General features: G+C 36.7%; 2 protein-coding genes across 3 annotated transcripts in view; one reads left to right on the top strand and one right to left on the bottom strand.

Annotated features, from left to right (window-relative positions):
- Nucleotides 1-26,179, bottom strand: part of ANAPC10 (anaphase promoting complex subunit 10) — a 178,608-nt gene that overhangs the window by 29,843 nt on the left and 122,586 nt on the right. Inside the window, exon 7 of one of the 2 annotated variants that reach the window (XR_007889337.1) lies at nucleotides 24,831-24,846. The exons of the other annotated variant lie outside the window; for it this stretch is intronic. The gene's annotated coding sequence lies outside the window, so the exon portion shown is untranslated. Of the gene's footprint in view, nucleotides 1-24,830; nucleotides 24,847-26,179 lie in introns of those variants that run through there. 2 annotated transcript variants of the gene reach the window in all.
- HHIP (hedgehog interacting protein) overlaps nucleotides 1-26,179 on the top strand; it is an 82,155-nt gene that overhangs the window by 19,303 nt on the left and 36,673 nt on the right. The window lies entirely within an intron of this gene.

Genomic DNA, 26,179 nt, shown 5'->3' on the forward strand with positions numbered 1-26,179 from the left:
AAATGTTTTTCAGAAAATATTTTGATTTAAAAAATAAAAAAGAACAGTAACGACAACGGATGCTACAGTTCTATCTGGCAAAGAACTGCAAACTTCCTTGCTTCGAGAAGGGAAAACACAGCACCTTAGAATTGTCCTCACAGTTTTCTCCTTCCATTAGTTTTTTCCTCACTTAAATTCAGAAGAAACTATCCAACACCAGCATCCCACAGCATTATCTTTGTATTTTCACCCTTTGAGCTCATTTCCATCCCACTGAATTTAGTTTTGCTGTGATTCCAGTGGAAGCAAGTTTGGCTCAGGCCCCCCCCTGACCTGCAGGTGCTCAGTGATGCCCCGGGCGATGGACACAGGAGGGAGCCTGGGAGTGCTCAGGGAGCCCCAGAAGAAGGGCAGGGGTGCTCACTCCCTTTTGGCTCAACCTCAAATGTGGCACGAGCTGCCCTCAGGGTGGAGGCTGCTTTAAAACAGCATTTTTTGAGATGCACCTAAAGAGTGACTGACCCTCTAAATTCAAGTGTGCAGGTAGGTTGGTGCAACAGCTTTCATTATGTTTAATGGGAAGACTTTCATGGTCAGGGAAGTAACTGGTGGATGGGGAATCATGGGCATACATTGGAGGGTGGGGGTTAAAAATTATATCTAGGTATGGGGTAAGTAGTACAGGAAAACTCGCAAGTCTCTTGGGCAATATTTTACTTTGGAAATGTCATAAGTGTTGTTCCATGTTGCTTTCTTGTCACATTTCAGAGTGGTAATGCAAGTAAAATCCAGGCATATAAAGCAAATTTAAACTGTAATCTGACCTTGTCTAGAACACTCAGGACTGTATATCATAAAGGCTTAATCGATTAAAGTTATATTGACATCCTTTTGACAGAGTAATCTTAAGTAATAATTGTGGCAAACTATATTGATTTAAAATGCATAGCACATTCTAACTAATCATTTTGTTTCAGCTATAACAGCAATAAGCCAATTTAAGATTCTTTTAAGTCTTTTCTGAGAGGAGATGTCAGAGAATTTTGGTTTCTGTTGAAAGAGAGGAAGAAAAATATAGGACACCTTTTTCTAGAAATGAACTAACTTGTCCAATTCTGTGACTGTCTGAAGACTTCTCTTTCTGCCTCTGTGCATAACCATTATGTTCAAGATACCAAAACAGGAGATACTTAGCAGGGGTATTTTTTAACATCAATATAAGGCTGTTTCGTATTTCTTAACTGAAGATTCTGATATTTTGTACTTCTGAAAAACTGACACTTTGCACAGAACTCCTATTGATCCCAAACAAACCTTCCTTGAGGAAGCTTTTACAGCTGCAACTTAAGAGGTGTGGCTAAATGGAAAACTGATTTTCCATATTTTCCATGCCTCTGAATAGGCAATAGCCTGGTTGATAGGACTCTCAACAACTACTCTCAGCTTCAGAGTCAACTTTTAGTTCTGTTTTAAATCAGACCTTTATTTTTAAATCTTCACTACCCTAATAATCATCTAATATGTATCTATACACTGTTTCAGCTATAACATTTGGTGTAAATAATGTGATGTTCTTGAAGCAAGAAAGTCTAATTCAATTCCCTGAGGTAACAGTTCAGTGACTGCAGATAATTGCGTTGCAGTGTTTAAAGCAGGCTGGCAAGAACAGGGGCTTTATGTACCTCACAGGTAAGGAGAAAGGGAATGTTCCTAGAAGCAATATTCCAGCTCTTGAATGGAAAGGGGAAAGTACAAGAATATGAGGAATGAGTACATTATATAAAATAAGAACTAGAATAAAACAAAACATACATGATCCAAATGTTTTTTTAAAAACAAGGGGTTTTAAACTTTTTTATGTTTATCCCCTGTCTGATTCTTATAATCATGTCCATGGTCCTTCACCTGCAAAAGATGGAAGATCACTGTTACAATGGTAGCAATTATTCTATCAAAATACTACTTGAACGGTATTTGATTTTACTTACCTGTTAGATACTTTGAAACTAGAAATCAGTAATGGAGAGTACTATGTGAGTAGGCAATTTTCCAGCAGGCAGTGCAGACAGTGTATGGCCATCAGTTAAAAAACCCATCTATCTAAAACACTGCATCCTCCTGCAAAGTGTGACAACCTGTGTCTACTCAAGAAATGCTTGTAGTGTACAGTAGATAAATGTGTACGGGCATGTGCCTAATTCTTCTCATCTAGTGCTCTAGTGAAAAAGTAAATTAAATTAATGAATTTTCAGTTGCACTGATAAAACTTAGGCCCATATATTCCAGTGAAGTGTTTTGCCAAGGTTAAATGTTTCCTTTTTTGAGTTCTCTGTTCATTTACACAGATTCATAGATTTTAACCCAAATATCTAGTCAATTCCTGTATAATATCCATATAACGTTACTCTGGAATTGACATAGAGACTCTTCATTGAAGTAAACAAAACATTCACCTCTTTTCCAACCTTGGAGCAATGGTAGCAAGAAGAAGCAAATGATTCTTTTTCCCTATAAATAAGTGTGAACATTTTCTATCTTAGACCCAAGTGCCTGGAAAAAGTTACTCTTAATTTTTGTGTGTACCTGAAATACAAATAAATACTTAACCCTATTGACAACAGTGAAAATATATTTTGTGTTAATTGATAGAATAGAATAGTGTAGTTGATTTTCTCTTTTTCTAATGTAAAGAGGAACATTAGAAGTGATAAAATCGTTATATTGTCACAAAGCGGCAAATCTGATGCGTGATGATTTTCCAAATAATATATGTTAAACTATCGTGAGGCTGATATAACCAAGTAACAGAAATTACGTATTTCCTTCGTAAAAATAATCCTGGGTTTTAGTTCCAATCTCATTAGCATTTTGCTCATCACAGCACTGGCAGTCAGATATGGAGGAAAACAATACAGAAAAGCAGAGGAAGAGAGGTGACTGCATTGTATAGCAATCAGCCAAGATACCCTCCTAAAAAGATGCTGTTTTGTTCCTCTAGTGGAACTAAAGGTCTCTGTGTTGCTGAAATTAATTTGGAGCCCCTAACATTGGTGTGAGCAAGACTGTTGTTCTTCACTGCTCCTGCTAACTGAAGCACAGAAATAGGATTATCTGGATTTGCTTCTTGTTGGTCACTCCTGTGAAGGTCTGTGGATATAAATGGAAATTAAGTAAGAAGAGTGGTACAACCTGATGTATTTGTGTTATTGGTCTGATGGCTTTTAATGTTCATTAAAGTAATTGAGGTTTCTCTTTGAAAATTGTTGCTGCAGTAAAATCTACTGACAGTTATGTGATTTAATTGTAGCGAGTGCAAATGAAAGAGAAGTGATAATTTTATATGCTGCCAGTATCTCAGAAGGAATTAGCACAGGCATGTAATACTATTTCCTACCAGAGATAGATACCATGAATGGATGGTGGTAGCTTGTGCTTCCTACTCAAGGGAAAATTAGATGCAGGATTCCTGAAGATTTAAAAAAGAAAAAACAAAACAAGCCTCTGGAGAGCTTAGGAAATCATTTTTCTCTGCACATCTCGCAATTTCTAATCCTCTTTGAAAGCACCCCTAAGAGGAATGTTTTTCTGATCTTCTATTTTTCAACTTAGTTTTTGGAAGCCATGAATGGATCTTAATGGAGAAGCTGCTAATTCAGCATCTGTGGCCCTCACTGATGTATTTTATGTCACACTGGACACACAACTACTGTAGTGTGTCTGGATAGATTGGGCACTTGGCCAAGTCCCTCCTGTCACCCTTAGCCTTTTCCTCCTTATCTCAAGAATGTAGTGAAAAGAAGGAAACTGCACACCTCAGTCTTGCCCCAGACTTGAGTAAGGACATAAGTGAGACATGCACCTGTAACTCTAGGACATGCACCTGGGCTCACCTATTTAGGAACATATAGCCTAGTGTAGTGGAGAAATTACTGATTCCATCACCTGTGCCCATTAGTACTGCAAAGCACCCTGAGTATGTGGCATGTATGTAGCAGAAAAAAGTATTTACCAGAGAAAAAAAAAAATTAAAAAAACCAACCTAAAAGTGTGATTCCATGTTCTGGTGATTTTCTGCTCCATTATGTTGTGGTGAAGAGAGTTACTTACAGAGAGACATTTTACAATTGTTCCTTCAAATTAATGTAGCAATGACAATTTTTTTCTAAAAGTGCTATTTTTATTTCAGACTGATTTTCACTACCATTATTTTATTTTTGTTTCAAACTATTGCCAAGTAGAAGAGAGAGGGAAAGTTTGAATTGAGAAGCTATTGAACAATAATGGCAATACTTTGATTTCACTGACATTTGAGGAGACCTTAATCAATGATAAAAAAAAAAAAAAAAAAAATCCTGATGCGTCTGAATCTCTTGTCAAAAAGCTAGGCAAAATAATTAAATGCTGTAAAAGTGTTGGGCAAATATGATTTTATCCCATAATAGGCTCAGCAGTAAAAGAAAAGGTTCAAAATGTTCTAACTAATTGAATTTAATTATTTCTTAGATGTAGCAGTGTTCAATATGTTGTTATTAGAAGTTTAGTCACCTTTTACTCAAGATTGTATCTAACTTGACAGAAAAATGCTGAGGGCTCTGGCAGTTCTCTGAATTTATTTACTCCTGTGGCTGTATTTTATCTTATTAACTGTATTACTAGCTAAGATTTGGAAACCTTTAGATTAGTAGCAGCCACCATACAATGTAGCACACTGTAACATTACTTTTCACTCACTCTCCAGTCTCCTGAGCCTACTAACATGTATTGGTCTACAAAATATTGGTCTGAAATGTATTGTTCAGAAGGGAAGACATCAAGGTATGATGTGGCAATAACAAAAAAGGAAGAGCCTACCACTTCTCTTGTGAGTGAAATCCTATAATCACTTTTCAAAATGCTTTCTGAAAAGCTAAGTAGCTCTAGGGCTGGAACTGTTAGTCCTTAAAGCATTTTTGCGGTCCTTCCCTACAATCATTCAACTTCCAAACATCCTTTTAAAATTAAGGACCTCAGAGCTGTATAAAGTAGCCAAGTTTACATCTTACTCCTGCCAATGGTAAAATCAAGTCCCTGTAGTTGTAAGTAGTTTTCTACTTATAAATCTACTGACTGGATTAGCTCTTTAGGCGTGGAATTCAGTTGGGCTTCATGTTCAGTGGCTTGTCATCTCTGTTTCTTAAATTATTTTCAGTTTATTTCTACTTTTATTTTTTTAATGTGATGGACCCGTGGTGTAGCTCTGCTGTGTATCTGCTGACTACAGGATCATAAATTGTGCAGACAGCAAGAATGGCTGTGTTCTGCTGCACTTTGCCTCATACACTGCCAAGAGTAGAAACCCCTACAAAATGAGTATCCTTAAAACTTAAATTATTTTTTTTTCTTTTTTTTTTTTCTTTTGGGTTTTGTTTTGTTTCTTGTTTTGTTTTTGTTGGGTTTTTTTGGGGGGGTTTGTTTTGTTTTGTTAGAGCTAGTAATAAAATATCTGGAGTACATTTCACTGTTAAGAATTCTTCTTCTCTACTCTAAGACTATTGTATTCAGTGTAAAAAAAAAATAATAATAACAGAAACTTCCTCTAAATCCTAAGCCATCATCACCTTTTTATTTCATCTTACCTTCAAATTAATCAATAAGACTAGTATTTTTTTTAATTTCCAATATTTTTAAACACTATATTCCTGTATAATTCCTTGTAAATATTTTAACAGCCAATTCTTTTTGCAGAAAAAAAATAAATATAGAAGTGTTTGACAATTATTTTAAGTGTATGCTCAGCAAATTTCCAAGTAATAATCTTAAGAAGAGTTATTAGATATATTCCCTACTGTATGTTGATTAGGTTTTATATCAGCGCCCAAGTACTTTTAGTCCTGAAAAGTCTTATTCATGAGTGATCCAGTGATTCAGGCAGGAATTCTCTGTGATGCAAGGAAAAGTATAGTGGAACATATGCACTAGACCTGTTTTCCACCCATAATGATTTTTGGACTCAAGAGGTAAATTTTTCACCATGAGGACAGTCAAACATTGGAATAGTCTCCCAAGGGAAGTGGTAGATTCCCCCACATTGGACAGTTTTTAAGTCTCAGCTTGACCAGGTGCTGAGCCATCTCATATAAACTATAGTAGTAGTACCTAGAAAGTTTGGACCAGATGATCCTTGAGGTCCCTTCCAGCCTGGCATTCTGTGATTCTGTGAATATATTCAGTATAAGACTATAAAGTAGACTGTCAGGTATTAAATATCCTAACCATGTTGCTATAAGCAAAGTATTCCAGGGCTTCTCAGGGTCAAATGATCACCTTGTCACCACAGGCCACTTTTTTTGCAGGAATGCAGGCTCAGCAGCAAAGCTTCTACTATGCCTTCATGTTTGTATCATGACATAAATTGTAATCATATGAATACATATTGCCTGTATCGTTCAATATAAAGTACAAAAAAAAAAATTAAAAAAAAAACAACGAACCACAAAAAAAACACTGCCTCCAGAACTGGCATAGCATGTTTCAAGAAACTTATACTAGGTTGTGTAGCCTTTGCAGTGAGGAGTGAATGCTCCTACAGAAAACTGCAGTAAACCAGTGATAAAACTGATTTAAATCTTACTGTGTGAATAGAATCAGATTGTTCATGTTATTTGCTGCATGGTATGCTCAGTTCTCTCACAGATAAAACTTCTCACATGTTCCTCTTGACAGTGAATATGTACATTTGTTTTTGCATCATGTAAATGTACACTAAGTTAATACATACACTGTCCATTGATACTCACAGGATTTACATTACTGAAAAAAAAGAGCCACAATTCACATAATTTATACTCATCCTTCAGTCCGAGTCCAGTAATTAAAATAAATTTATTTTCCTCTGAATTCTTATGTGGTTGAGGATGAAATCAATGAACTCCTTCTTTGCCTGGACATCCCAGAACAAGCTGGGCTTTCCTCCGCTAAGCACTAGTTTATACTCTCAGCAAAGGTTATCATCTGTTCTCTTCTCCCTAGCAAGCCAAACCTATAGTGGCTACTAAATTTGCAACCAGTTACTCCCAAATGGGATTATTTTGATGCATGGAGAGAAAGTGGAGCAGTGGAAGGATCTATTTCTCTCCAGCTTTTAGGACTGGAAGGAGAAATGGGAGATCCTATCTGAATTTCTTCCTTCTTCAGATTAAGAGGCCTGCAACTCTTCAGAGTTACTCAGAAGCACTGACTGTGAAAACTCTGGGAAGTAAGCCTTCCTTCTTATACCAGACCAAGTTCCCATCTGTCTATGAAGAATAGGGATTGTTCTCTAAAATAACAGTGTTAGAGTACAGAACATAAATATGACATATACATGCTTGGGAACAGTGTAAGATACCATTTGCACTTCAATCTACAATTAATTTCACAAATGCTGAGTGCAAGTTCTATTTGCTGTCTTGCTCCTGTACTTCTAACTATGACTAATGAAATGGTAAATCTATTTAAGATAGATGCATAGGCCCAGGCAGAGTGGCAAGGGAAACAAAATTAGTGCCATGTAACAGTGATACATTTTGGGGTATTCTTTGGTGTCCTGGAACTCCTCTGTCAGAGCATGAAGAGGGAGACACTAAGATGTCTTTGGTGACAGCTGAAATGCTGTGTTGTCTATGTTGTTGCAAAAATGACAAGGCAACCAATACACGCCTCGGCTTTCCACTGGAGACTGTTCTTCAAGAGAGGACTTACATGTGAAGTCACGTGGGGTCACAGAGCATAGGAGTTTCTCACTCATTGAAGAGGTCAGAAGAGCTGCAGTCAGGCTTGTAGCACAACAGACGTAATTGCTGAGCCCATACCTCACAGGTGACCTGCCCGCTAGGAATCACAGTTTGTTTAAAATGTCTTGACATAATTGGGGCAGAAAACTAGGAGAGAAATTTTAATTAAGGTGTGCAAATGGCCAAATGTGAAAGTATAGGACATTTTAAAGATTAACCAAGTAGAATGTCCTTCTTTATAAAGACCTTAAACGTTAATGAAATAGACACAATGCACATAACACAAGAGCCTGCAGGAGAATTCAGCTTTCTTCATGAACAGGAAGATTTTTTTTCTTAGTGATATATTCTTTATGATTTTTGAGAGGTGATAAGACTTCTGTGAGGACTTTGTATGCATGAACAGTATTCAGAAACAGTAAAATTCAATCAAGAGTTTTAATGGAGGACTATATAATGACAATGAAAAGTGCCTGGATTTTCCATTAGCCATTTGCAGATCTTGGTTCTAATCCTAAAAGGGGCACAACAGTTCTTTGAAAGATGCTGTGTCTTACCACCATATAGCTCTGTTGCATGAACAGAAAATAAAGAATCTTACTATTCTGGAAAGCATGTGCCAAGAGCTCTAGAGACCTCTATTTTTGTGAGAAAGGCTGCACTAGATAACCATACCCAAGCTAGCAATTTTGGAACAGTGCAGTGACTCTCAGGTTGTAAGCTGACCAGATGAAGAATTGCCAGTTTATTCTAAGGAAATTTGAATCAACAAAACAAAATATTTTCAGTTGATTTTGGGTAGCATGTCTTAGATTTGAGGAGCTGAGAGGGGAAAGAAGATAATACTTTATCATTTTACATGCACATGTGTAGATTTTAATGTTCTGCGTTTCCTTGAGAGGAATCCCGTGGTGCCAATTAACCTAACTTATTCCAAAACAATTCTCTGTTTGGAAAGAATAATTTTCATTGTGGGTGTTCCATGAAATAGTATGCCTCATACCCTGTTATTACAGAGATGTGTGCAGTGCAATTGAGAATGCCAGTTTCTTTTCCATGCACTGTATAGATTATAGCTGTATCCCACACACAGTGCTAGATAATCCCTACTTTAATTTTGTTATGTGTACAAATCCTTTTTGAACATTTAGCTGTTTTAAAACTGTAAAAATCCATCATCTTCTGAAACTGCATTTGTAAAACCTAAAGTTGAATTTAGAAATTATCAAGACGAATGACTAATGTTGTAATTATCTAATTAAAAGGAAATTCTTCTATTTGCTGAAATATAACAGGCAGATAATGCTATCCAACAAAAAATGGCAAAGAAGGAATAAAGTTACGCAGAAAATTCCACGGTTTTTAGCCAACACAGTTTCAACCACATGTTTTTCTTTAATGGAAGGAGGTTTAACAGTCCACTAAGTCTCCAAGATTCATCATCCCTTCAAGCTCTTGGACACCCCAAAATCTTTAATGAGGTCCTAGAATACTCCAGGGAACCCATGAAATACTGGAGCTCTCAAAAACAGGACTGTGTCCTTGAGACTTCTGTGTACTGTCCTGTCCATCATAGCTATATGATTTCCACTGGTGTTACATCCCTTGTTCTCTGCCATACAGAAAATGGGCCATTTCTTTGTCATGAAAGAGTTTAAAAATTGAAAACATGTATAGTTTCATAGTTAATACAGTCCAACTGCTGTTCTTCTATATACTTCCTCCAGATGCCACAAAACTGTTTTTCTCTATATCCTCTTACACACATTTTCTCACAAGCTTTTAAGTCCTGTTCCTTAGGATCAGCAAGTTGGATTGAGGGAGGAACGCTTCCTTTAATGGAGCACTGATATAATGTTTTCCACCCATTTTATCCTCTTTGCACTAAAATTGGACAAATTATCTGTCCCTCATTTAATGTTTTATATATCATTTTTGTTTTAAAAACCAGTCAGAACTAATTTTTCCCATTACTGAAAAAAAACAAAAAAACCCTTCCAAAAGAACTTAGTAGCTGAAACTTTTTTAAAATCTGTCAGTGTCTGTCTGAATTTTCATACTGCTGGAATTTTAGAGAAAATGTTCCATAAATCTCAATAAAGTAATATTCTCTCTTAGATTTAACTTGGAAAATGGAATATACAATCTGTGGGAGAGAGGTCTGCAAAATACTTTCAACCGTTTGTTTTTAATTTACAGCAGATACTTTTCAAAAACCTTGCTCTATCTTCACTGGCATTGAGTTGCAATCCCTACAGCTGAATTGCAACAACTTTATGTAAGAATTATTTTTATGCTAGCTGAATGACTTGAAAATAAATAAGAGGTAGTAAATCACAAAAAACTTTTATATTTTTGACATTCCTAAAAATTCTGTGAAACTCTATCAGCCAGACTCTCAATCACTGTAACAGCCCAGAGACAACACACCAGAAGTGCTAGTAGATGAATGGATCTGAGTCATACTGTAGTGCGATGGAGAAGATAACTTTTTTTAATATCAAACTAGATAAGAAAAATACTTAAACTTGAAGTACCCATACCATTTTTTGGAATTGTGATAATTTTCATGAAGAACCACATTAGAAGCAAGTTACCTTCTCTCAGGACATAATTTCAGGCTCTTCCTTAAATAAAACATATACATTAGTCACAATAAAGCATTCAATTTTTTTAATGGAAAGGTATATAAAATAATACTGTACACCTCACAGGAGCCTAGTGGAAGCTGCAACTAAGCACTATTGACTCTCCTTATCAAGTATCAGACAATGTTTAGGCATGTTAATGCATGCATTAAGCCTTGAAGACATTAAAGACCTACTCAAATAAACAGAATTTCAGATTTGAAGAAAGGCATTGCAAAATGTTGGCTGCTATTTTCCTCCCCTATAACTTCCTTACAGCTTTTGACAGGACAGTATTATCAGGACACCATTGCCACAGTGACTTTTTGAGGGAAACAGCAAGAAGTCAGTGGTCTCATCTAACAAGCACGTTTGTGTGTATGTGTGTAAATAAGTCAGTCAGATCAAATACAATTTAACAAGCCACCCATGCGATTACTCAGATTTGCCCTACAGTTACTTAAAGATCACAGCGCTGCCAAATACAGTGACTTTCCAAATGTCATGTAAAATGTCTGGAGCAACAGACAAATCCAAAAGTAGAGAATATGAAGGAATTGCCTAATAGAACCTTGCCTCTTGTCAGGTTTTACCCCCTCTGCTAGGTTGCCTGTCACTAGGACAAATCAAAACTATTTCACAGCCAGTATCCATGTTTCTCAAAAGGTCTGTGGGGCTGGGAAGGACACAGATAAAATTGGAGCAAACCCTTTATTTACAAATGCTTGGTAAAAAAATGTGTCACCAATTACTTAATTTAAAAGTCATTTCAGTTCTTGAAGCAGAGTCATTCAAAACTTTGTTTTTGCTGTAGTTTAATGAGTCAGTATTTTGCAACTTGCAACATTTCATACTTCTTGTAGAGATGCATTCTCTTTATAAATAATGTAGACCTTGTAATAATTTTGCTTTTGAAATACTATATTAAATATGTACATGGAACAAATAAAAGCACAAAAAGAACACTGTTCATAGAATTAATATAATCCTGTATTTTGTATAAAATTTATATACCTTTTATCAGTGTGTATAAATTTTATTGTATTTGACTATCTGGATAAATATTTCAACTTCCAGGAGAAGTATTCTAAGGAAACAACAATGGCAAATGACTAAGAGAAATGAACTTAATTAGCTACTGAATAACTAGCGACTTCTGAAATTACATTATATTAATGGTTAAAAAAAAGCCCCAAACAAAATGCAAGAAAGAAACTTCTACTCTATTCTCACTCTTAGAATTGCTAAAATTGTCTTTTAATAAGGCCTGAGAATCCCTACTTTGGTTCAATAAAACAAAAAAGAAACTTCAACAACCAATGAACAATTCAGAAAGTGAAAAATGAAACATCATTAACTAGAAACCTTACTACTGAATTTGATTTGTTTGATTTTCTTAAGTGCTGTAATTCATAAAAAAACAATTACAGATGGAAAACCAAGATAATATCTTATTAATGTTTTTCATGTACTAGATATGCAGTGAAGGAGAGGTTTTTGGAAAAAAATAGCTTCAAAAATGAAGCACTGGATTTCAAAACAGACTCTGCAATGTGCCAATTTGGTTACCAAATATGTATTCTCACTTAGCAGTGACCAGTGATAAAACAGAAGGTGCAAAGGCTGTTGCTTGTATTTTAGTATCACTCTGCCTGGAGTATTTAGAGAAGCTCCCAAGGCTGGACTGCATAAAACTTACACTTCTTCCATTATGCTTCCTTGTTTTCTGTGTTAGTTCTTCTGCCCATTTGCAAAAAGTTTAGAACAGTCTTTTCTTAATGCTGGCCTCAACTACACAATTCTTCATTTGATCAAAAAAACTAGTGGAATTAGGATTTGCGCTTAACTGATTAAAGGTCTGAGTCCATGATACTCTGTGTTTCAGTTCTAGCCATTTGAAACTTTACCGTCTTAATTTTGAGACTGGACATACACTGTGTTGTTCTAATTGCACTGGCTTTTTGAAAAGAACTTTGTACTGTATTCAACCAAGTTAAAGGGTTTCCAAGATCATAGTCTTGGCTCAGGATAAATGGAGCCAATGAGCTAAACAAATTCCTGCTTTCTTAGTTCTTATAGTACAAGAAAAATGGAAAGAGCAGAATAGTTCTACTACTTTATACAAGGGAAACAATTGTGGAAGCTGCAAAAATGTAAGTTAGCTGTGTTTATGTCACAAGACACACCATTTCAGAAGTTATTTTTAGCTTTCTTTTGAAAGGTGAACCACAAATTATAACATTTGTGAAGCAAACATTTCTTACTTGGCAAATTTCAGAAAAAAACAGATTTAAGAGTAATCCCTTGGGGATTTAAAATAATAAAGAAATTTAGTCTAGTACAGACAAATATTAGTGTTCTTACAACATAGAATAGTAATAGCAGTCTTACACTGAACGAGGATACATATGCCTTTATTTGTTTCAGCTTCTGTTACTGAGAATGCTTTTCTAATGAGCTACATTTTAAAACTGGGATTGAAATAAATGAGTAATGGAAAAAAAAAAAGGGCCTTCTAATAAGGAAAACAGTGTACATTCTTTCAAAGTCATGTTTATAAGTTCAGAGAAGTAGTGGATCTAGTTCAAAGGCAAACCATATTTCAATCTGCTTTTCAAAACTACCATATAGTTCATTACTAAAGTTTATTTTCAGCTGAATATTAGCTTAATGACAACTGATTACTTGAGATACATTACTGTACATCATGATGTGCTTTCCCTTGCAAGGTGTCACAATTTCTATTTACAACAGGCCACAGAATCATTAATTTACAGTTTGGGTTTCACAGGTTTTTTTATAACTAGTGAACCAACTGCTATTTCAATTGGCTCGGGCTCTCAAGTCAGAGGAGGACCAGTAATCTGCATTTGCTGATTTTAACTAACCATTTATCCTGCAAGAATTCATGCTGCACAAACATGAATTTCAACACACGCAGAGTTAGATGTGTAACTGACCTCCCAAAAGTACAGTTGATTCATGGACACAGAAGGAATATGTGAATTTAGAAAACTCCATGTGGTTTCACTGACAATTAAGCCATTTAGACTTTAGGCACTCTTGGAAGTGCATTGAATAAACAGGTATTTCCTGGTGACTTTTTCATGTATATCAGAGGCACTTATTTTTAAGCCCTCTCAGTATAATACTGGAATAGTGCGTAGACACCAAAGAAAATAATTTGTTACAAGAATTCTGGAATACTGAAAAGGCAAACCTAGTCTTGATGCGGGTCTTGAGTGAAATATACGAGTTGATTCGTGGTTGAGCCACTGAATAAAAGTGATTATAATATAATTAAGTTCAACAACCTCCCATGGGATCCTACCATGAGGTAATAATATTACAGTACTTTTCAAAAAAGGAAGATTTTTATATTGAGGAAGTTGGAAATAGCCTGAAGTGGAAAATTAGGAAATTAAAATCCATCGAAGCAGCATGGAGGTTCTTTAAAAGTGACTTAGAGAAAATATGTATATACTGGAACAATTGGGAAACAAGAAGGTGAGAAATATAGCAAGGCACAAGGGAATGGTCAGGCCCCCCAAAATAATAATCCTATAATAAAATGGAAATCCAACTCAAGTGACACTAATGGAGCAGAATATAAATTCAGAACACCAGAGTAAGGGTTATAACCTGCCATTGTTTCACTGGCAAAATAAGAACGAGTTTCCCATAAACGTTTACGGTACAATAACATTCCGAGTTTTGAGAGGAAATTTAAAGAACAAAAAGGAAAAAATACAGAGAAAATTTTAATGCATTGTGATAAAGACCTTTCTCGAGCTAGGTGATGGTCTTTGGCAGAGGCTGTTTAGCAAAACCAATGGAGTAAAAAAGCTAAAGATACAGCTTGATTTATTTGTGTAAGAGAGACTAGGAAAGAAACACTCTATAGTTGGTGTTTGACATTTTCTGTTTCTCCACCTTTAGGAGAAATTATGAAAAGCACCAGCACAAGTGCTTTAGAGAAACTAAAAATTGGAGCAGTTGTGATAATGAATTTGTACTGTTTATTTTTACAAAATGTAACTACTGTCTGTGAGGCTGGCTATAAAAGGGCTCTGAAGGTCATCTTGCAAATTACAGAGAAGTGAGAACCTAGAAAAATCCTAGTTGAGAAAAAATTAAGATAATTGTAAAATTAGGTCAAAAAACATGTTGTGTGTGCAATTCCTGCCACAAACAGAATTATGCCCAAGAATTAGTAAGATAACAAAGAAAAAATAGTTTATGTTTCTAGAAGTTTTTATACAGTGTCTCTGAAGAAAGTAGTATAATACGAGATTGCTAGTCATATAATAAATTAAAAATATTGTGGTTCAGACAGCACTCAGGGAAGAACTCCTCTATAGCAGTACCTCTGGACATACTTCCACTATACTGATAAACAGGGAGGTGAAGAGGAAACGAAAGAAATAACCAGTATCTTTAAAAGAACTTTAAAATGTGTGATCTGGTATTGCTTCTAAGAAATTAGCTGTTACTTTAAAGAGTTCATGATAACTAAATGGCCGAATTAGCTGGTGATACAAGATTAGAGTAAATTGGTAGGAAATCTGGAGAAATTTTCTAAATCTAGCTAATGAAATGGCACACTAAATTAATTATAATGTAGCCTGGGAAGAATCTTTAAACACACAAAGAGCTCAGACCTTATTCTGTTCTGTCCTGAAAAATATTTAAGAAGCATCACTGACAACTCCAAGTAGCTCTCCAACCATAAAAAAAAAGGGTATTAAGCAATATCTAAAAGAGGGTTTGAAGTACTTTGGTGAATTAACACAGTCACTGTATAATCCAGTGGCATCTTCAGGTGTTCAGCAAGGCACAATTGGAGTAGTGTTGAAAAGGGATTTTCTTTGGTGTGATCTAAAAAGCAAATATTTAATTTAGAAAAAAAAAAGATCTAGCAGAAACAGATAAAGTAATAAATTTCAGAGAAGGCAACACTGCCTTTTGATTCACTTCTTTCTTTGGTGAAGAAGTTTAACAAATTGAGTTGTCACACTTAAAAGGAATGACTTTTGAGCAACACAATCACTTGTCTATTGCATGCTGCTGCCTTGGTAGTTTCGATTCAACACCAATTCATGCAGGATTTGCCTGTAGCTTTCCTTTTCCTATAATTTATTATCCAATTGTGTACAAAAATTACAGCAGCCATGTAGCTTTCCTCATAGGGAATTGAGTCATATGTCAATAAAACTCGGGGCAGGTAGGTCCTAGCTCTGCTGGTGTTGCAGTCTATACAACTATCACCTTTAATGTTTACTTCAGATTCCTCATCCAGATATATCCTAGTGCTAATTTTGTTTCTTCCTTTTCTGTGTGGAATAGAACCAAGACATCTCAAAATTATCTTTTATGTGAAACACTCGATATGCTGCAAATCTAGGTGACTTGGGAACTCATTTAGGCTATCAGACTCACATATAAGGTCTGCATTATATCAGGGCTGGATGCAATGGTAAGCATTTCCAAGGCTATCAACAGTGACTAAGGGCTGTCAAGATAGAGTTTTGGGGACAGTAATAAAATTTTAAACTATTGGACGCAATATACAGGAAGACAAGAATGAAATTCAGAGAAGCAGCTCCAAACGCACATATAAAGTCAATGGAACTTGCTCATAAAGAGACCTGCTGTGCTACTGTGTGTCATTAAATATTGTTTGGTGTAAGAGACTCAGTGCTCTATACAGATGATCAGGGAAGTTATTTAGGATATGCAAGTTGTAGATTGTATTTACTGCCATGAATCAAGTGAAGAGTTTCTCTTCCAATTTTAAGGAAACTGTTGTTTGGAAACCTTCTCAGGTCAAGACTAGAAATTCTAGTAAAAACAGGGAAAGAAAATTAGAGAAAGTCCATAACAACATAACCAACAGCTGGATAAGTTAGACTTTTATATGGAATGCGTGAACTGATTTTTTTACTGAGTAGGATTTACCAGCAGTAACTGCCACAGAACTGTTTTGCCAGAACAAAAAATCTTAGATTGAAATTAGTAATGTAATTCTCTGTCTTCATTGACACACTTTCCTGCCCTGCTTGCTGAACAAGCTCCCAAAGCCTTCTCTTCTCCAGGCTGAACAAGCCCCACTCTTAGCTGCTCCACACAGGGCAAGTGCTCCAGTCCCTGGCCATCCTTCAGTGAACTCAGGTGAATTGGTATCATTCTGGTACTGAATGGCCTATAAAACCAGGCACAGCCTGGTGAGTGCAGAGTAAAGGAAGGATTATTCATAGAATCTCAGGTTGGAAGGGACCTCAAGGATCATCTGGTCCAGCCTTTCTTGGCAAAAGCAGACAAGGTCTAGACAAGGTATACCTTGTCAAGCTGAATCTTAAAAGTGTCTGGTGTTGGGGGATCCACCACTTCCTTGGGGAGATTATTCCAATGGCTGTTTGTTCTCATGAGGTTTGCTCCATAGTCTTTGCCAGCAGTAGGTGGTTACATTTAGACTGCTGATACCAGGCCTAACACTCAGGCTTCACAACACTAAGGTCAGTGCATTGTAAATTCAGGAATATCACTTGCTCTGCTTCCTGTGCTCTTGTTAACACAGCCCAGAATGCTGCTGGTCTGCTGCTGCTGGGTCATGACTGCTGGGTCATGTTCAGTTTGATGTCTACTGAGAGCCCAAAGCCTCTTTCAGCAGAGCTGTCCCCAGCCAGTCAGTCCCGTGCCTGTATTGTGGCAAATGTAATAGGATTTTAAAAAAGAAAAAGTCTACAGTAATCTGTATCTGGAGTTCCAATTCATTCCTTCTGACTGTGGCTATCCAGCCAGATGTAGGTCTTCCCCAACTCAATGAAGACAAAGTTTTCTCATCAAAACCTTAATCTAGAGATAGCCTCCCCTGATATATCTTTCTTATCCTTCTGTCCCTCTTCCCACCATAAAACCCATACAGTTGCTTTAACCAATGTGGGATATAGAGCATCGTATCAGACTGGCTTCTCTCTCTCTCTTAACAATTTTTAAAATTTCTCAAAAAAGAAATATTCAAATGAGATTTGCAAGTGTATAGAAGTTGACTTAATGGCTGTGAACTGTACATGTGCATAAAAGGGTGTGAAAGAAGCCTCACCGTTAACAGCATTTCCACTGAAGAGTGTCTTTTAAGGGGTTGATTTTCAGAACTCTTAATCACTGCTGTAACCAGATACTTAGACTTGAATATTTATTATATACATAAGGCATTAAATACTTATAGTGATTTATAGCTTGGGTTAGGATGTTATTTTTAAATAAGCCATATAAAGTACCTTCAATCCTGTCCATTCAGACACTCATGATGCAGACTCCAAAATCATGAAATTGGCTTAAAAGCCATGTGCTTAAAAAATCCATTTGGAAACAGGGGGAGTGGAAATTCACTGCCTCCTTACTCCTTAGCTTGATTTGTGTTCTCAAACTTCTTCCTGCAATCATGAAGTCTAAACGTTTCAAATTTAAAAGCTGAAAACCTACTGCAATGTTTTATTTTACTAATTTCAGCTTTCAATACAGCTCTTATAATTTGCAAGGCTTCTATCTTGCAAGCATTGGTTACACTGCATACTAATATGTGTACACACATCTGTGTAGCTGAAGATCCTGCAACATAATGAAATATTTGTTGCAATTAACAAGAGACTGGATTGCTGAGGGTCTGTGGCATGCCTTCCTAAGTCTGAGTCCACATTCCTTCCGTAGAGTCAGCTCTGACGAAGTTCTAAGTCCTTCATGCAGTGAGACTGTGGGAAGAGCCCATTTGAGCAGACAACAGGGGAACCTGCTGGTTTTCTGGAGAGTATCTGTTTTGTTTTAATCTTCATATGAGAAAGGGCAATTTTCCTATTACACTTAGTACATTTCGTGTGTCCCTGGGAGATTTTCCGCTATCAGTTCCAAGAACAATTGCAAGGAAACATTTGTGAGTTTATGAATTTATGGAGGAAGTGAATTTACCACTTTAAAAATATATTTAAGCAGTTCTATTTATATTCTTCAGATATAACAAATACTGCATAGCCTGTCACTTTTTCATTAGTTATTGTTCTTTTTCTCCTAGGGGAATATGGTTCTTGTAGCTCAGTGAGGGTCTGCTAATTATTGCATACCTCATATTTCTAAAGAAGAAACTCTGTTTATCTTAGCTATTTTTCTTTCAGGAAATGTTCCCTTCAGTACTTAAGTATAGATTGTAAATGGGTGCATACTTTAGGAGAAAATTTCTTAGGATAAAGTTTTGGCATTTATCATAGAATCAATGTATCACAACATTTGCCTACTCTAGTAATTTTTTCTCCACTTTGAATCTGAGTTAATCATCACATCACCTAATGTCCATTCAAATGCAGAAGTCACCCTGTGTAAATAATGACACCATTTAAAACAGATGCCCAAGTCTTTCAAAAACAATGACAAAAATCAGGAATAAAGAATAATATTTACTTAAATTTCAAGGTTATATTAAGTCATGCAGTGTATTATCTGAAAAAGTTATCAGTGGTTTCAGGATTAAATTCGTCCAAATCATCTACGTACTGCGTATCTTTGAAAGATGACTAGAAATGAAAGAGATCGTTCCAGTTAATAATTCCATTAAAAATTAACTCAATTTGTACACACACGTGCCAAGATCAAAAGTACGTTAAGGATAAAGATGCTAATGAGCCAGTCATGTTGTGGAGCAGAACAGCACAGATGGTTTGGGAAAGGCAATGGGGATCACGTCTCACCACCATCTCTCCTTTGCTTCTTTCTGGGAGCACAGAGATGGCTTAGACATCATTGGCCTACACATGGGAAGGGACACAGTGGGTAAGAAACAGAAGAAGAAAGACTTTGTGTTTCAAAACTGAAACAAGACTTGTTTAATGTGAAATACAACTTTCTCATCTGCTACTTATGTTATTACCATATGCTATTGCACTGAATTGCAATAGTATTGTGGTACTGACATATCTCATGTCACTAGTAGAGAGCAATAATGAAATTAAATTACCATTTAAAACACAGTAGAAAACTTCAGGATGAAAAGAAAAAGGAAGATGAAAGGCAGTGGCTCTCCATTCTACATGTATAAATTATCACCTAATAGACAGTATTCTGATTAATGCAAATATAAGACTAAGATTCTCAAATGTGAGTTAGTGTTTGTGGGTCACCATGAGACTAGTTTTGAGGACTTTTAGCTGTTTTAAGTTAAACTTTAAAAACAAAGAATGACTTTCAGAAATGTTCTTTAATGCTTACCATCTCAAAGCAGATGCAACAAGAAAAGAGTCCCTGGCTATTCTGAAACATTGTTAAACTTCAAGTGATTCTAAGAGCCTTTGCAGGCCAAACTGTGATAAACAGGCATATATCACATGGAAGGGAGTGTTGCTTCCTAAGAAAAGCAATTATTATGATGCTCATTTCTTTTTAAAGAGCATCACTAAAAAGCATGGTTTCTTTTTTTATGTGAGCACTCAGACTCAGGACTGAAACTTTGGTTCTTACAGATGATCACATTTTTTACAAATTGCTACCACTGTGCTCTTGTAATTCCTTGCCTCTTTGGGGGGGTTTGGTTGTGGTTTTTTGTGTTGTTTGTTTTTTTCAAACAAGTTACAAAGATGGCTTAACTTCAGAGAGATTTTCTTAATGGAATCCATTCCACCCAGAAGGTGTTCTTTCTAACAAATGTGAAACATCACTAAATTTAACCCAAAGTCTGAGCAATGGAAAGCTACATAGATGATGTCAGACATTACAAATATTATTTGTACTTGCTAGTTTACTTCAAGGGAAATTATGAGAATGACATCATAATGATGACTGACTAATTTTTATTACTGTTTTCTCTCTGAAATTCTAGACTTACAGTTACAAAAACCTGAGCTTTTAAAATGCCATACCTGTTATTCTTTTCTAACACTTTGTGATTTTTGTATTTGTAAAAGGTATTTATATTCTAAAATACCATAGATACTATCAGCTCTTATTCTAGTCATTTGACATGTCAAATATTTTTTATCCAAAAGAAAAAAAAAAAAAAAGAGTATAATTTAATGCTCATAAAAGATAGGAAATGACCACATCTTTTAAATTAATTGCTGCTTGGGTTGGCCTATGAACCTATAAACTCTGCTGGAACAGTTGTAGCCAAATTTCTTTACAACATTTTCTTACTATGGAAATGAATTATGCTGATGAAGGGGTGATGACCAGCTTAGGAATAATGATGTTTCTTCAGTCAGCAAAGGCAAATCACAGGGTGCTACAACTTTAGAAAAATCTGCAGAATGAGTATAACCATTTTACAGCAGAAAACACAGTAATCCAGGGTTGCACAAATACAATTTGCAAAGGTGTATTACATAATTTTGCTGAGGACCTCTTACCAAGTACTGTATCAGCTCCAGCTCTGAAGGGCTGCTCAGGCACTGTATGTTATCTTTGAAGCTGGAGATAGCAGTAGCCAAGGAGACCAATAGAACACTATCTCACACAGCAACACAAGACACATTTTTCAAGCCCAAACAAAGGACATCCCTACAGGAATACTGTGAGAGTCATCAGGGGACTAGATACAACGATTCAAGTCAGTAGAGACTCCGTAGCTAAAACCCAGTGGGCGGCACAGCAACCTAAAGGCTGTCTCTACTGGAAAACCCCCCTCCCTGTATTTAGGAATCTACCATCACCTGACTGCATTCTTAGGTTCTTTACTGAGCACATGATTAGGCCACAATACCAGGTAGGAACAAATCTCCCTGACCATATTAGTATCTTTCTCCAAATGCTATTGCCCATTCAGCATTGTGACCTCAAAGGCAATGTGATTACCAAGGTGTTTATAGTTAAGCATGTTCATAGGTATTTCATGTAATAGGACTTTTGTTTATCTGTGAAGACTTGTTTTCATGAAAAACAGATATTTATGATGTCAAAGTGCTTACACACATTAGGGTACTTAAATACAGTGCCCTAATGGAGCCTTCGTATTTGTGCATTATTTAAATATGTGTCCTTTGGGCATGAATTGAGCATTCATAATCGTTGCCAGACCTGCATATATGGCTCCAGCTCCTGGTGTAAAATTAAGCATTTGTAGTTTAACTCTCACATAAATACATAAGTATATGTGTTAAGTGTGCAAAGGCAAAGTTGAAAATGTGACTCCTATCGCAGAATCACAGAATGATAGAATCACAGAATGGTTTGGGTTGGAAGGGATCTTAAAGACCATCTCGTTCCACCCTCCCGCCATGGGCAGTGACACCTTCAACTAGAGCAGGTTGCTCAAAGCCCCATCCAGCCTGGTCTTGAACAATTCCAGGGATGAATCCTCCCTGGGCAACCTGTGCCAGTGTTTCACCACCATAATAATAAAGAATTTCTTCCTAATGTCTAACCTAAATCTACCCTCTTCCTCATCTTGTCCCTACAAGCCCTGGTAAAAAGCCCCTCCCCAGCTTTCCTGTAGCCCCTTCAGGTACTGGAAGGCTGCTATAAGGTCTCCCCAGAGCCTTCTCTTCTCCAAGCTGAACAATCCCAACTCTCTCAGCCTGTATAGAAGAGGTGCTCCAGCCCTCTGGTCATCTTTGGGGCCCTCCTTGGGACTTGCTGCAGCAGCTCCACGTCCTTCACAGAGTTCAAACCCTACTGGTAAAGCAACTTTAGTTGAGAAATTACCCCCTTTCAGTCCTCTTTGTCATTCCCTTGCCTCAGCTAAGGCTGACTGACTGTGTAACTGCTCCTACTTCATTTCAGTGAAAAGCAAATAAAATTCAGCAAATAACCAAGGGGTGGAACCTTCATGTAGTGCTAGAAATTTTTACCTCCAATCTGACAACATCTTGGATAAATTACATGTATTTGAGTTCAAATATATTCCAAAACAAAATAGTATCAATGGCATAATTCATCTCAACAAGGAAAAAATGTTAGTTCTGAGACCGATTTGCAGAGCTCTTCTAAAGAGAGTTGCACCACCCTGTAATGGGCCTATGCAACAAGGAATGCTTCCCTAATCAACCCCATTTGCAAATGATTTTCAGGATAAAAATGAACAAACGTTCTGTAATAGATAATAAACAGTTAATCATTACATCACACATACCACATCAATTAATACAGATATTTATGAAACTTATTAGAGTATTCTATTTTATCAAGGATTCAAAGGAATTAGGCTTTAAATTTGTTACTTTAATATACTATACCTTTAAATTGTTGACATGTAAGTTGTATAAATAGAAACACTATAAATCTCTTTAAAAATGTACCATAAATATTTTATGTATGACCTTTAAGTAACAGCAGTCTGTTGCATAACTCGGCAGGGGAAGTCACATGGTGGAAACCTCATATTTCCTTAAATTTATGGTTGTTTCTTGGTGGTCTAAAAGACTTTTTCTTTTTCTTTTTTTTTTTTTTAAAGTTCCCTTCCCTTTCAAAGTCGTAATCTTAGTAAATTGTTTAACGTTTGGTCTAATGCAGGTCAATGTAAGTTCTTTTTTAGATTTATAATAGGAAATATATAACGTCAGATACCAATGAGGCCTGGCTAATAAAGTCAAGAGTACCAGTATTATGTTTCATTCTAATGATGTGAAGATAATGCCTTTAGCTGCATAACCACCACATTAGCTACAGACCATAAAAAAATCTTTATGAAATCTCAGGGTCAGATTCATTATGGGAAAACTCTCCATTTTTTCCCAGTAATTTTTTCTGCATCAGAAGCATTTTTGATTCATAAATTCCCTCATCACTATTATATCAGATCTCACTTACTGACACCAAAAGTCATGTAAACTCTGAAGTGGGGACAATCAGCTGCCTCCTGGTATCCCCTTTTAGCACTAGAAAAAAAAAAATCAGTGGAGTTTGGGCATGTGCCTAAATACTTGCTGAATTAGGGCCTTATGAAAGAAAAATTTATATTAAGGTAATCACTGTCATTACTTAGAGGAAATTTTACTCTTTCCTGCTCCAAAGAAGTCTGGTTTATACCTCAGAACAGTGTTATCAGCAGCAACAGGAAAGGTCTGCTTCAAGTTAAAATATGCAAGTCAATACAAGCTGCGTGAACAAGAAGAAATTATTAGTGGTTTTCCACCTCCACCAAAATCCTCAGGATCCAAAACAGGAATTTACAACGCTTGGCAGAATAAAAATTAAATCCCACTCAGAAATGTCAATATTTAAAATACGTAGTACAACCATAATTTAATGAGTTCTTTAAAAGACACAGGCAAATACACGAAATGCACGTTTTTCAAAACCTTTTCCCCCCAACATTGGAATGGAACATTGTAGGCATAACAACATTAACTTAGTCTATACTGTAAAATCAGTTCCTTTAAGTAGCTCAAACATCATTTATTTAAGCCTTAAGATATGCAAATCAAGCCTGCATGCACTGTTTATATCCACTCATGTTCTGCTTTTGGGACGACAGAAAAGAATTACATTTGATGATAATTTACACTACAGGGACAAGGAAATCTGTGTTCTCCTAAATGGATGCACATGTATGTTTATGTTTGTATATAGTGAGTATTTGTGTAATAAGCATGAACATAAGCATGAACAGCTTGGAAAATTCACGTCTTGCAGAGTCACAAATTCTCACCTGAAAGGCAGATGTGCACATTCCACAGTAGATGCAAATGAAAGCAATGCTTTGTGTACAGCCTAGTGAAGGATGAACTAAAATAACATGATTCTATAATGAAGCTGAAAGAGGTACAACTAATTAATCTTCAAAGAACAAGGAATGGATGTACCATTAAGTCATACATCCATAGTCTATTAGCTAGCAAGCACAGAACTCAACCCCAATGATCTACTCAAACTTGTAGTTGCAATTGACACTCTAATGCTGTAATGCTGCCCATACTTCTAGCCTGCCTGCTTCTTCAGATAGCCCATGTCAACCTGCATGGAATCCATCAACCAAAGATATGTGATGGTGTGCCTTTAACATCTGCTGTTTAACATCTTTGGTGGTGACATGGGCAGTGGAATGGAGTGCATCCTCAGCAACTGTGTGGTGTGGTTGACACACTGGAGGGAAGGGATGCCATCCAGAGGGACCTTGGCAGTTGAGAGGTGGGCCCATGCCAACCTCATAAACAAATACAGATTAGGAGGAAAATTGGTTGATAACAGCCCTCAGGAGAAGGACTTGGGGGTGTTGTTGGTTGATGAGAAGCTCAACATGAGCCAGCAATGTGCGCTTGCAGCCCAGAAAGCCACCCGTGTCCTGGGCTGCATCAGAAGAAGCATGGCCAGGAGGTCAAGGGAGGTGATTCTGCCCCTCTACACCACTGTTGTGAGACCCCACTGGAGTATCGTGTCCAATTCTGGAGCCCCCAACACAAAGAGGACATGGAGCAGTTGGAATGAGTCCAGAGGAGGGCCATGAAAATGATCAGAGGGCTGGAGACCTCTGCTATGAAGACAGGCTGAGAGAGTTGGGGCTGTTCAGCCTAGAGAAGAGAAGGCTTCAGTGAGACATTCCAGTACCTGAAGGGGCTACAGGAAAGCTGTGGAGAGACCTTTGACAAGAGTTTATAGCAACAGGATGAGGGGGAATGGCTTTAAAATGGAAGAGGGTAGATTTAAGTTAGACTTTAGGAAGAAATTCTTTAGTACGAGGATGGTGAGACACTGGCACAGGTTGCCCAGGGAGGCTGTGGATGCCTCATCTCTAGAAGTGTTCAAGGGCAGGTTGGATGGGACTTTGAGCAACCTGCTTTAGTTGAAGGTGTCACTGCCCATGGTGGGAGGGTGGAACTTGATGGTCTTTAAGGTCCCTTCTGACCCAAACCATTCTATGATTAGTATATTAATAACATTTAATTCAATAGACTTTTATATACCTGTCCAAAGACCTCAGGTGCTATGCATGTTCAACATGCACTGAAAAATAAGGGAAAATAGAAGAATCCAAATAGCCTCTTTAATTCTCCATCTTTTTTTGCATTGTGCCTCCTGGGTAAGCATTAAAACAATTAATACATGTTAAATTAATGTCTTCAGCAGTGTTTAGCTGTGATGAGAATAACCCTGTTCAGTTATGTAAAAAATCTGCTGAAAAACAAATAAAGACCAATATACAATAACCAGACAATTTACTGTCATCATATGAGCATTGCTTAGTTAAGGAACAGGTAATTTGTATGATGAGTGTCTTTGAACCTGGACCAGGGTTAATCCAGGATCCTGACAGACATGGTAGACTAGCCAACCTTTTATCTTCTCAATAGTTTTCTTTACAAAGAGCATTTACAGCCTGAACTTAGAGAAAGGACGACAGTACTAAAGACTAGTCTGGTGAAGAAGTCAAATGTACAGCAAAAAGAGACCCTGGAACTTTTTCCTGTCCATGCAAGGCATTCATTAGCCTTACAAATAACAGAAAAATCAGCAGTGCTGGGGCTTTCACAAGTAGATGAGGGTGTCAAGGGAGAGGCAAAAATCCATCCCGCAGGCAGCGAGTCTCAGGAACCTCAGAATGCTGGCAATGGCTTCGTTAGAAACCAGAGACCCTTCCTATGCCAAGAACAGACACTAAAATCTCAGACAGTTAATGCTAGAACAGGATAGAGAGGAGTGAGAATATTCTGAGATTTTGAAAACATACTCTTACCAAGTGTGGACTGAAAGGTTCTCAGGAAAGGCCAAATGAAATATTCCATTTCAGTGTTGACATTCTTTTAACTAAAACTAATTTCTAAACTGAAAACAACTCACTGAAATAATCCAAATTCCCAATTTTACCAATATTAGAACTGCAGGTTTCAACAATTTCAAAACTAT

This window comes from Apus apus, chromosome 4, assembly GCF_020740795.1.
Source record: "Apus apus isolate bApuApu2 chromosome 4, bApuApu2.pri.cur, whole genome shotgun sequence".
Taxonomy (NCBI): domain Eukaryota; kingdom Metazoa; phylum Chordata; class Aves; order Apodiformes; family Apodidae; genus Apus; species Apus apus.